Source organism: Gossypium hirsutum, chromosome A10 (genome assembly GCF_007990345.1).
Source record: "Gossypium hirsutum isolate 1008001.06 chromosome A10, Gossypium_hirsutum_v2.1, whole genome shotgun sequence".
NCBI classification, from domain to species: domain Eukaryota; kingdom Viridiplantae; phylum Streptophyta; class Magnoliopsida; order Malvales; family Malvaceae; genus Gossypium; species Gossypium hirsutum.
The window spans coordinates 99,796,429-99,809,464 of record NC_053433.1 but is presented as its reverse complement, the minus strand read 5'-3'; positions in this window follow the sequence as shown (position 1 = coordinate 99,809,464).

The following is a 13,036-nucleotide window of genomic DNA, read 5'->3' as shown; positions in this document are numbered from 1 at the left end:
TTACAAAATATTGATTAGCATATATAGTCCTTGTGGAGACCATAACTCTTATACTTATTACTTGATAATGACTGTGTACACTTGCTCAAACTATGCTGTACAAGTTTTTGGCGCCATTGCTAGGGACTTTTAATTTAATCGTTATTTGTGAAATTATTTCTTGCAACTTGGTTTTTTATTTTTATTTTTAATTATTTTTTATTCTTTATTTTTTGTGATTTTCTTTTTAGGTGTTCATGAGCATAGATCGAATCATTGATTTACTCCCTGTAGACCTTGAAATTGAACAAACATTTAGACAAAGAAGACAAGAAAGATTAGCCTAGAGACAAGCTGCAGAAATGAACCTTGAGAATCAAAAGGATGTTCAAGGGAATAAAGCCGTTAATGCTCAAAATCCAATTGGTATTGCCGATGATGGGGATCGACCTATAAGATAGTATGCCGTGCCACTTTTGAACGAACTAATTCCAAGAATTAGGAGACCAAAGATTGGGGCACTGTAGTTTGAATTAAAGCCTATGATGTTTCAGATGCTTCAAATAATAGGCCAATTCAGTGAATGCCCATAGAAGATCAACATCTTTACCTTCGAATGTTTATGGAGGTGAGTGATTCCTTCAAGATAGCCACTACAATTGAAGACACACTGAGGTTGAAGTTGTTTCCATACTTGTTACGAGATCGAGCACGAGCATGGCTTAATTCATTGCCATCCAATTCAATTTTTACTTAGAAAGAATTAGTGAAAGCTTTCTGGTAAAGTATTTCCCACCTAGCAAAAATGCTAAGTTGCAGAATGAGATCACCACTTTTCAGCAGATGGATGATGGGTCCCTATACGAGGCATGGGAAATATTCAAAGTGTAACACCCCTCACCCGAATTCAACGCCAAAATAGGGTTACGGAACATTACCAAAATTATAACACATATAACCATACTTTTCTCATACATTCCATTAATTCATACAATCATCATTCATTCTCAAACAATTTTTCCCTTATAATAGCTTAAGAGGCCTTAAACAATGGTTTAGGAGCGGTTCAGGACTAAACTGATAACTTATAAAACACTCACGAAACTTTGAAAATTTTACTCAAAATAGAGGATACACACCCGTGTGAGCAGGCCATGTGTCTCACACGACCACCAGACACGCTTGTGTCACAAGTCGTGTGAAAACATGGGGTACATACTAAATTGGGTCACACGGCCAACCACACGCCCGTGTGCCCTTAGAAGTGGCCACAAACGCCCGTGTGCCTGGCCGTGTGCTAGGCCGTGCCAAACCTGTAGGGTATACTGACTTATACAACACAGCCAAGTCACACGTCTGTGTGCTAGGCCGTGTGCCAATTAGAGGGTATACTGACTTGTACCATATAGCCAGTCACACGCCCATGTGTGAGACCATGTGGAGCATACTGACTTCATTTAGCTTCAACACCAGAGGACACATGACTGTATAACATGACCGTGTGTCACACACGGCCGAGACACACGTCCATGTCTCTACTTGTGTGGACAAAAATACGCTATTTACAAAGCCATTTTGCCACCCATTTTGCACATCCTAATCAAGCTCAAAGTTGCAACATTTTATAACTTAATAGGTAGCCAATCCACAACATTTCATACACATTTTATACCAGTTCGACATTATATTCAAATACCTAATTAAAATCATGCATTTTCTATTCACATGCCTATCACATATTAAGACAACATTGCATATTTTATTTCATCTTCTACTTGCCAAAACATACCATATTTAAGTACTTATACACAATCAAAACATTATATCAAGTTAAGCTAAATCACATGGCTTTAACATATACCACAACATGTATCAAAATCACCACTTTAGTAACTATAACTATCATCATTATAACTAGCCTATACATGCCATATTTACAAATATCCATAAGTTCAAAAGTACCAATCGGCAACTGGATAGTGTGATGCATAACTCTAACTTTATCTGAATCGAACGCACTATTGAACCTCTATAAAACATGGAAAAGAAACAGAGTAAGCTTTCTAGCTTAGTAAGCCTGTATAATTCAGAATTTAACTTACCATTTAAACATATATCAATTTCACTTGCCAAATGCCTATACACAAGCATTCATCAAAATGTTAGTCTCATAAGTACATATAATTAACCTTTATCTCAATTTCATACATCAATGTATTATATCATACCAATTTCATGTAACTTGTATAACATATGTAACAATTCATTCTCATTCATATAATTGACAATTCATTTATATAACCAGGAATTCATCCGTATAATCGTTAACAGAATTATGGCTGTTGAACCTATTAGAATATTGATAGATACTCAGGTGATACACACTAAGTGTATTAAGCGGTAATCCGTCAATTCATCATCATATTCACTCTTTCGAGCTATGATCGATAAGCTTCTCCTGAGATGATGAATAGTAAGCTCTATTGAGCTGAAATAGTAAGGTCTAACGAGATGAAAACAGTAAGCTCTTACGAACTGATATATCGATAAACTCATAGGAGATGAAGTGAGTCCACAACACATGTAGGATCTCGACCTAAATAGTAACCCTAGTGACATGTCACTCGCATCTTACAAATTCCTACGGTTCAAACGGGTTTCGGTAACCACCAGGCTATATCCATAAGATATTCGTATTTCAAAATAGATCTTTTATTCAATTACATACATTCATTTCTAATAATTACAAGCATTTAAAAGTTTGATTCTAATTATACTAACTTACCTCGTATTGCTCGGATAACAAATATCGGTTAATCGTCAACCTTTCTTTTTCCCCGATCTAGATTCAATCCTTGCTTATCTTGATTTAAATATTATCAAAATCTGCCAATTTAATCAACTATTTATTCAATTTAGTCTAAAACACACATTAGGGCTATTTTACACATTTTCCCCTAAACTTTCACATTTTTACAATTTAGTCCTTATCACATAAAATTGCAAATTCATGCAATTTAGTACAATTTCATACTAGCCGAATATACTACATGATACTAGTAGCCCATATCTTCAATTTATTAACACTTTTACCCACATAATTTTACATTTTCACAAATTAATCCCTTTTGTGATATTTTTGTCAAAAATCACTTTACAAAACTAGTAAATCTATCAATAAACCTTCATAATCTATCATCAATATCAATTTACTCAAATATTTAGCAATGGCAACATGATAAATCTTTAATAGTTTTGAAAATTAAGGTATGGGCTAGCTAGAATACGAAACAACGATCTCGAAAACATAGAAATCATTGAAAACGGATCAAAATACATACCTAATTGCTTGAATTTTGCTTAGCCAAATGAAGAACCCTATTTTTTCTTCTTTTTCTTCTTAATTTTCGGTTACAAGATGATAATGGGGACTTTTAATTAACTTTTTTTTATTTATTTTATGATTAATAACCAAATTACATAATTAACCTTAATAATAAACCATTTAATACACCTAAAATATGTCCATATAAGTCCACCTAAAAATTAATGGTATAATTACCATTTAAGGCCACCATAATTAAAAGCCAAAGGTATTTGACACCTTTAACTAGTAGAACATGCATTTTACATTTTACGCAATTTAGTTCTTTTTTACCGAATTAAGCATTCAAACAGTAAAATTTCTTTACGAAACTTTCACACAATAATTCTATCATGTTGTAAACTTTAATAAAATAATAAATGAAATATTTTGACTTTAGATTTGGGGTCTCGAAACCACTATTCTAATTTGCTAAAAGCGGCTGTTAAAACTCTCCCCCTCAGGGATTTTCGTCCCCGAAAATCTTACCAGTGAATAGGTTAGGGTACTGTTTTCTCATAGCTTCCTTGGGTTCCCATGTAGCTTCCTCATTCCCGTGTTTATGCCAAAGAAACTTCACTAGAGCTATGTGTTTAATTCTTAATTCTTTGATTTCATGAGCTAAAATCCTAATCGGTTCTTCGCTATATGTCAAATTAGTTTGTATCTCAACATTTACCGGAGAAATCACATGTGATGGATTGGATCTGTATCGACGTAGCATAGAAACATGAAAGACATTATGAATCTTTTCAAGTTCTAACAGTAAAGCTAGTCGGTACGCTATAGGCCCTATTCTTTCGACAATTTTATATGGTCCGATAAATTACGGACTCAGCTTTCCTTTACAGCTGAATTGAAGAACCTTTTTCCATGGTGACACCTTTAAAAACACTTGGTCCCCGACTTGAAACTCAATTTCTTTACGTTTCAAATCCGTGTATGATTTCTGTCGATCTAAAGCTACTTTTAAATTGTCATGAATCGTTTTCACTTTTTCTTCAGTTTCTCTGATCAATTCAACCCCGTGAATCTTTTTCTCACTTAATTTAGTCCAGTATAGAGACATTCGACATTTGTGACCATATAAAGCTCCGTAAGGTGCCATCTTTATGCTCGTTTGGAAATTGTTGTTATACGCGAATTCAATCAACGGTAAGTATTTTTCCCAACTACCCTCAAACTCTAAAATACAACATCTCAACATGTCTTCGAGAATTTGAATAACTCTCTCGGTTTAACCATCAGTCTAAGGATGAAAAGCTGCACTGAAATTCAACTTTGTTCCCAAAGGTTCTTGTAGTTTCTTCCAGAATCGTGACGTAAATCTCAGATCTCTATCAGATATAATAGATAGTGGCACCCCGTGCAATCGAACAATTTCAGAAATGTACAATTCAACTAATTTATCAAGTGAGAAATCTATACGTACCGATATGAAATGAGTGGATTTAGTTAGTCGATCAACAAAAACCCAGATAGCATCTTTTTTTTTTTTTGGAGTTAGGGGCAATCCCAACACAAAATCCATTGTAACTCTATCCCATTTCCGCTCAGGAATCATCACAGGCTGCAGCAAACCTTATCGTACTTGATGTTCAACTTTGACTAGCTGGCAAATCAAACATTTAGAAACAAATTCTGAGATATCTTGTTTCATGCCTAGCCACAAGTAAAACTGTTTCAAATCATTTTTCATTTTGGTACTCCTCAGATGAATAGATAAGAAACTATTATGCACTTTGTGCAAAATCTTTTGAATGAGTTCTGAATTTCTCGGTATGCTAACTCTAATCCTAAACTTTAAACAATCATTAATTCCAATTTGAAACTCTGAATTAGGGATAGTCTCACATTAAATTCGTTTAACTTACAATTCACGGTCATCTTTCCGAGCTTCGCGAATTTGTTGAAGAAATGTCGGTTTAGCTTTTAATTCAGCTAAAATAGACCCATCATCCCAAATCATCAACTGGGTATTCATTGCTCGTAATGCAAAGAATGATTTGTGGCCCAGGGCATCAGAAACAACATTAGCTTTTCCCAGGTGATAATCATTCACAAATTCATAATCTTTCACTAACTCGAGCCATCTTCGTTGTCGCAGATTCAAATCTTTTTGTGACATCAAATATTTGAAGGTTTTGTGATCCATATAAATGTGACATTTTTCATTGTATAAGTAGTGTCGCCAAATTTTCAATGCAAACAAGATTGCAGCCAACTCTAAGTCGTGCGTCAGATAATTCTTTTCATGTGATTTCAATTGTTGAGAAGCATAAGCTATAATTTTTCCTTCTTGCATAAGAACACATCCCAGATCGTTTAATGACGCTTCACTATAAATCACAAACTCTTTCCCTAATTTAGGTTGAATCAGAACTGGTGCTTCAGTTAACAATACTTTCAGCTATTTGAAACTCTACTAACATTTTTCTAACCACTCAAATTTCATATCTTTTTGAAGTATCCGTGTCATCGGTGTCGCAATTATCAAAAATCCTTTCATAAATCTTCAGTAATAGCTTGCTAAACCCAAAAACTACGAACTTCAGGCACATTTCTTGAAGATTTCTAGTAAACAATAGCAAAAATCTTACTAGGGCCAACTCTAATACCTTCAGCTAAAACAATATGCCCCAAAAATCCAACCTCTCGAAGCCAAAACTCTCAAGTGCTCAGTATGTTCATATTCATCTCTCGAATAGATCAAAATGTCGTCAATAAATACAACAACAGATCTATATAAATACGGTCGGAATATTCGGTTCATCAAGTTCGTGAAAACTGTAGGAGCATTAGTTAATCCGAAGGGCATAACAAGGAATTCATAGTGTCCGTACCTTGTTCTGAACGCGGTCTTGGGTACATCTGAGTTTTAACTTGCAACTAATAAAAACCTGATTTCAAATCAATCTTTGAAAATATTGTAGCCCCTTTCAACTGATCAAGTAAATCATCAATTCGAGATAGAGGGTATTTGTTCTTTATAATCACTTTATTTAGCTGTCTATAATCAATACACATTCTCATCATTTTGTCTTTCTTCTTTACGAGCAATACTGGTGCACCCTAGGGCGAATAACTTGGTCGTGCAAAACCTTTGTCTGTCAATTCTTGCAACTGAGATTTCAAATTTTTTAATTCTGCTGGAGCCATTCTGTATGGAGCTATTGATATCAGTGTTGTTCCTAGTACTAATTCAATACCAAATTCAACCTCTCTAATCGGTGGCAAACCTGGTAATTCTTCTGGAAATACATCCAAAAACTCACAAACAATAGGTACAGATTCAATCTTTGATTCAGACACCTTTGTATCCAGTACGTATGCTAGATATGCATCATAGCCCTTTTTCATACATTTTTGAGCTAACATAGACGATATCACATTAGGTACTTCACTCAAATCATCAGAATCAATCTGAAGAGTTTCACCATTCTGACATTTCAATTCGATAATCTTTCATCTACAATTCACAACTGCATCATGCATGGTCAACCAGTCCATACCTAAAATGTAACATCCCAAAATAAGGCCTAAACAAAACAGTGGTTGCAAAACCACGAATTTGAGATAGAAAAGTTTATTCCGATTAATTTTTATAATTTACCGAGTGATTAGATGCATGTGTTAGAGTATCGATGAAAAATTTTATAGATAGCATGCTTAATTTGCCTACTAGGGCTTAATTGCAAAAGTTGATAAATATGAGTTATACATACTAAAGGATTAAATTGAAGAGTATAATTGGAATAGAGGTCCTTAAATGGTAATTAGACCATTAGGATTTCATGGACAAAAATAGACATACATAGATAAAAATAACTAAAGTTTTAATGAAGGGTATTTTAGTCATTTGGTAATTAAAAGATTAAAAAAGGGAAAAAGATAGCAAAATGTGCCCATCTTCTTCATTAGGCCGAAATTTCAAGGGTTCTTCATAGCTAGGGTTTTTTCAAGCTTCCAGGCTTTATAGTAAGTGATTTCAAGCCCCGTTTTTAATGTTCTTTACGTTTTTGAAGTCCCGATAACTTGATTTAACTTATTCTAGCAATAATTTAACCTAAGGTTCATATTTTGAAAAATACCCATAGGTGAAATATGTTTATTTTGATGTTTTATGATAGAATATGAAGCTTGAAATTATGTTAAACGACTTGAGCTAAGCGATTTTAAGCGAAAACGTGTAAAGTGACATAATCAGTAAAAATATCTAATGGTCATAAGTACATGTTAGAGTGGGAATTTGATGTTGCCGTAGGTAAATAAATTATCAGCATATCATAAAACATAAGAATTAGGGATAAAGTTTCATTTCCGAGCCTTGGGGAAAAAGTGTAAATATGCAAAAATTTAAGGGCAAAATCATAATTTTCCAAAGTTAGAATAAAGGACTGTTTTGATAAATGTGAATATTAAATAAGTTAAATTTTCTATTATAGATCAATAAGAACGAAATTCGAGGTTAGACCGAGGAAAGAAAAAGGTTGAGGACTAAATCAAAATATTTGATTGTATTTTGTATCGAGGTAAGTTTACAGTAAATAAATACAATGTTTTATTATTTATAATTAATGATGTTATTTTTCAGCATCTATATATTTATTTTTTAAATTTATTCCTTGATGATTCAAGCAAGAATTGACGGAGAAATGATACTTAAAAGTCTCAGTTGAACCTTAGGAATGTGTAGGATACAAATGTCATGACATTGGTAAGTTCTACAGGGCAAGGAAATCATGTAAAACCATGTCAATACATGGCATTGATAAACTACTATAAGGCAAAGATCCCATGTAAGACCATGCCAAGGCATGGCAATGGTGAGTTCATAAGGCAAGAATACCACGTAAGACCATGTTAGGACATGAAAATGGTAAGTTAAAAAGGAAAGGTACCCGTGTATCCTTAGTATTCCAAATGGTTCAACGGAAAATTCAAAGAGTGTACCAAAGGGAAGGTAAGATAAGTCCATGTTTGAAAGGTTCAGGTTATCTTGATAATTCATTTAGAATGTTGTTATTTATTTACATGCAAACTTACTAAGCTTTATGCTTACTCCCTTTATTTTCTCTCTTTTTTATAGTACCGCAAAGCCAACTCAGAAAATCGTAAGGATGTTGGAGATCGCCTCACACTATCAACGAGTTATCTCGGTATTTTGTGACTAGAAATACTTTAAGTTATGGCATGTATAGGGACTTGGCTATTTTGTGTGTATGTCCTTATGATATGATTAAAGAATGGCATGTGAATACTTGGTAATGATTAGCTTATGATATAGCTAAATAAGAACATGTTTTGGTATTATGTATGCCTAAATGAGGTTTGATGCAAAGAAACTATGTAAGAGTAAGAGTTGGCCATGGAATAGTTAGGAAACAACAGCAGTGATGTGGTTTTGAAAAATCACTAAAAATTTAAGAAATGGAATTAAATGGTGAATGAGATATATAATTAAATTTTATTGAGTCTATTTTCATAGGAAAGAAACAGAGCAAGCAAAGGAAGTCTATATTCTGAGATATTTAAATTTTTGTAAGACTAGTTCAAAGTGACTAGTGATCCCCTATTCCAACTTTGGAAAATCACTGGAAATTGTACAAAAAGAATTATAAGTCAAAGTTTATATTTCTAGATTCCTTAGTGAATCTATTTTCATTAAAAACAAATGTAAACATTATCTAATTTATGTATAATGAGATAATCAATTTTTAGTGAAGAGAGGTCAGGTCAGTTGAACTACGAAGTAAGGGAACATTGAATGAATAAACTGTAGTAACTGGCCAAACCAAAAATTCTGGAAACATTATGGTAAGAATACATATGAGTCTAGTTGTAGGGAAAATTTATAGATTTAAATTTTGAGTTTCGTAACTCAAGTTATAAATAATTTAGTAACTATTACGCAGATGGACAATTTTATTATGAATAGTGACATAAATTGTTTTGATTTGTGTAAGTAATCGAAAAATTTTTAATGTTTCCGGTTTGGTCCCAAACTATTCCAATTGCAAGTTTTAGGGCATTAAGGGCCCTTTTATGGATTGATTGGATGAATGTGAGTGAATTAATTTTTTTTTAAAAGTAAATTTTTTTATGCCCTGAACAGGTAAGATAAGTCTGGTAACACATCGTGCTCGACTCTAGCGACGGTCTCGGGTAAGGGGTGTTACCTAAAATCACATCAAACTCATCGAATGGTAGAAGCATCAAGTCAGCCAGAAAATAGAACCCCCATGTCATTAAAGGACAATTCTTACAAATTTTATCAACTAAAACAGACTTGCCTAATGGGTTCAATACTTTAATTACAAACTCTGTAGACTCGACATGTAAACTCTTTTTAAATACTATGTAACACCCTGATTTTCGGGATTTTTGTAATTTTTGAGAATTTGGTAAAATTTTTAAAATTTGGTATTTGGTTGTGAAATTCATAATTAGAGTGTGTAAATGGGCTTATGGAAGGCCCATGTGTTGGCCAAAACCCGATAGAATTTTTGAATTTTGGACTTAAGGAGTTAAGGGCATTGGATAGGTGGCTTTATTAAAAGATGTGGGTAAAATGTAACACAAGAGAGCCCCTGGAAAAGTGGTTAAGTGACGCCACTAAGGAGCTAAAAAAGTGGCGTCATTATGGTGGAAAGGGATCTTGGGTTCGATTCACTAAGCTAGCAATTGTGTTGTTATTTTTAGGTCTTGAGCATGCAGGAGTTTAAAGTCGAATGGAACTCTGTTGGAGAGAATTTGAATCAGTCAAATGCATGAATTTAGGAGTGATAAGGGGAGAGATTTTGGGGATTTGAATGGAGGCTTAGTGTTGGCCGAATAGTGGGAATTTAGGGGGGAGAAATCGGTTTAGGGGTTTTAGGTTAGTAATTCGGCATTAAGGGCTTTAGTGGTTCCGTTTGCTCTTGTTTGAACATCATAGGGTTATTTCTTTTCTTCCTTTTCTTCTCTAGCCGAAATCACCACTCCTTCCATTCATTCTTTTTCTTCTTTCTTTTCTTTTGCCAAAGCCAAACTACTACCCCCTTTCTTTTCATCACCCTTGTCGAATAGCTACAAGAGCCGAAAATTTTGAAGTTGGTTGTGCCGATTTCATTTAGACCTGCATCCTTCTTTTCTATTCATTTGTTGTGATTGATCCCTTCATCCGCTAAACTCTAAAAGTCCCCGACGGCAACACCAATACAAAGCCACCACGCCATTTTTTTTCTTGGTCCTAAAAGCTGAAATACCTTAGTTCTAGGGGCATAGCCGAACTTGTGGACCTCTAGGATTTGAAGGCTGCTAGGTGGTTGAGGGCTAAGTCTACTTTGGGTCTAAACAATGCAGAAGGGAAGACTGTGGTAAGTACTCGTTTTCCAAATCGATTCAGTAGTGTAAATGTTAAGAAAAGCCAAAACCCCCTATAGTTTAGGGAGGTTGTCGATTTAAGGTATAGGCTTCACTGGGCCTTTTCTTTCGATTTTTCTGGTTTGTATAGTGATATAGGCAAATTTGGAGGAGCAGCAAGGCTTGGAATATCGGTTTGGATAAACTTGGATCGAATCATCGGACCCTGTGTAGGTAAGTGATCTATGGCTATTAGGGGTTCTTTGGCCGACTATGGTAAGGTGGATTTTGGGTTTGGTAAGCATGAATTGTAAACTAAAAATAATGGTGATTAATTTTAGGTTGTGGGAGACCTTGTTAGCAAACGTCACAAAACAGGTGTGTAATAACCCTCGTAGTAGCTTAGATTAATATTTGCTGAAAAACCAAAATGCTAAAATTTCGGCATTTCGGGAACTTGTGATTTTGCATTTGGTTATAGACGCGATAAATATGATATGATCGCTGTTTGGATCGATGGAACAGGTAAGAGCACAATTTTGTGCACGATGGTAAGTTGGGCATCAATGGGCTGGAATTGGGCCCAATGGGCTTTCGGGCTCATTTGTGTGAAATTCATAGAAAATGGAATTTGGAAAAGTTACATGTTAACACGGTTGGTATTGTTGTAAAATTTGGGTTAATTGGGCTTAGTGGGCTAAATCGGCATTCGTAGGGCCCATTAGGGGTTTTAGGCCCAAAAGCCCGAATTTGATAAGTGGGTTAAAGATCATTGTTTAACCACTCGAAAATATTGATAATTGTTAACGAACCTAGAAACCCATGATATTTGGTAAAATTACGAAATTATCCTTATAATATGAAAAATGACCATTATACCCCCTAGGGTTTAATTATGAATATGATGCATGAGATATAGTTATACATGATATGACATGGTATGCACATGATATGTTATGAGATACACATGATATGCTATGATACACTCATTACATGCATGGGTTGGGTTTTATATAAATGGAGGAAGTGCGAAAAGGGCTTTGCCTCTGTTTACCAAAAAGGGCTTTGCCCCAGTTATTAAAAGAGGCTAGGCCTCCAGTTATATGATAAAGTAGCTATGCTACCAGTGAAGAGTTTGGTTGGGTGGGTTGAGTTATTCCCCACATGGAGAGCTTGGTTGGTACGGGTGGAGAGTAGCGGATGGTGGGTTGAGTAGTCTCCCCAAATGGGCTTGCATACATTCATTGGTATTTCATGTGATATTGAAATGGGCCTATGGGCCATACCGTTTACAGTAAAGGCTTCGGCCCAGTGATGTGATTTATGAAAAGGCTTCGGGCCAGAAACCGTTAAACGAAAGGCTTTGGCCCAGTATATGTCGAGACTGAATTAGGGCTTAGGCCCAGTATGCTGATATTAGTTTGGGCTCTGAAAGGGGCTTGTTGCACACTGAGTTTCCAAACTCACCCCTTTTCTTAACCTTGCAGGTGGACCTTAATATGGAGACTTGGAGCCAGAGGGGATTCAGAGTGGTCGTGGTGATCACTTTCGAACTTTGCAATAAGTAACCAGTTTTTTTTAGTCTTATCTTAGTTATTATTATTATTTGGTTTTGGGTTGTAATAAGGCCATTTTAATTATTTCCCTGGGATTATTTTATTTTATGCTCTATATTTTACTGATAATAATCCAAAATTGGTTAGACTTAGGGCGCGTTTTCAAAATGATACTTGTTTTCAAAATAACGCAACGATACAATTAATCGGTTTATCAAAAATATCTACTTAAATGAATTCCAACTCAATCTTTTTCCAAAACCTAACCTCGCACCAAAGTGTGGCAATGGTTGTGGGCATGTCTAAGATTGGATCCAATCAAGAGCTTGGTACTTAAGCAGCCTTCATGGCTCACCTCCTCTGTTTTGGATACCTACTTGTTGCACAGCTTCCATTCACTTTATTAACTTAGCAAAGACTATCTTTAAAACAGTAAAAAGAACGTTGAAAGAGGCATGGATTTTCTCAAAAACTTCAATATGACACGTCGGATCTAGCCTGAATGTTTGGGCCGGGTTTGGGGTGTTACATTTAGTGGTATCAGAGCCAGGTTGTAACAACTTGGCTGTGGGTTTAAAACGGGTTTAAAAATCAAGAATTTCAAAACAATGGTATTTTAAATCAATTTTTAAGAATTTCTAAAAAGGAACCTTTTTTTTGACTTATTTTCTATGACCAAATACGTGTTTTTAGGTTTTAAATGGTTTGGAGAAAGAAGTGGCACACTGAATCCCCGGCACTAAGTCTGTAAGTATACTTTCTTTTACACCGAGTGATATTGATAGAACTGAAA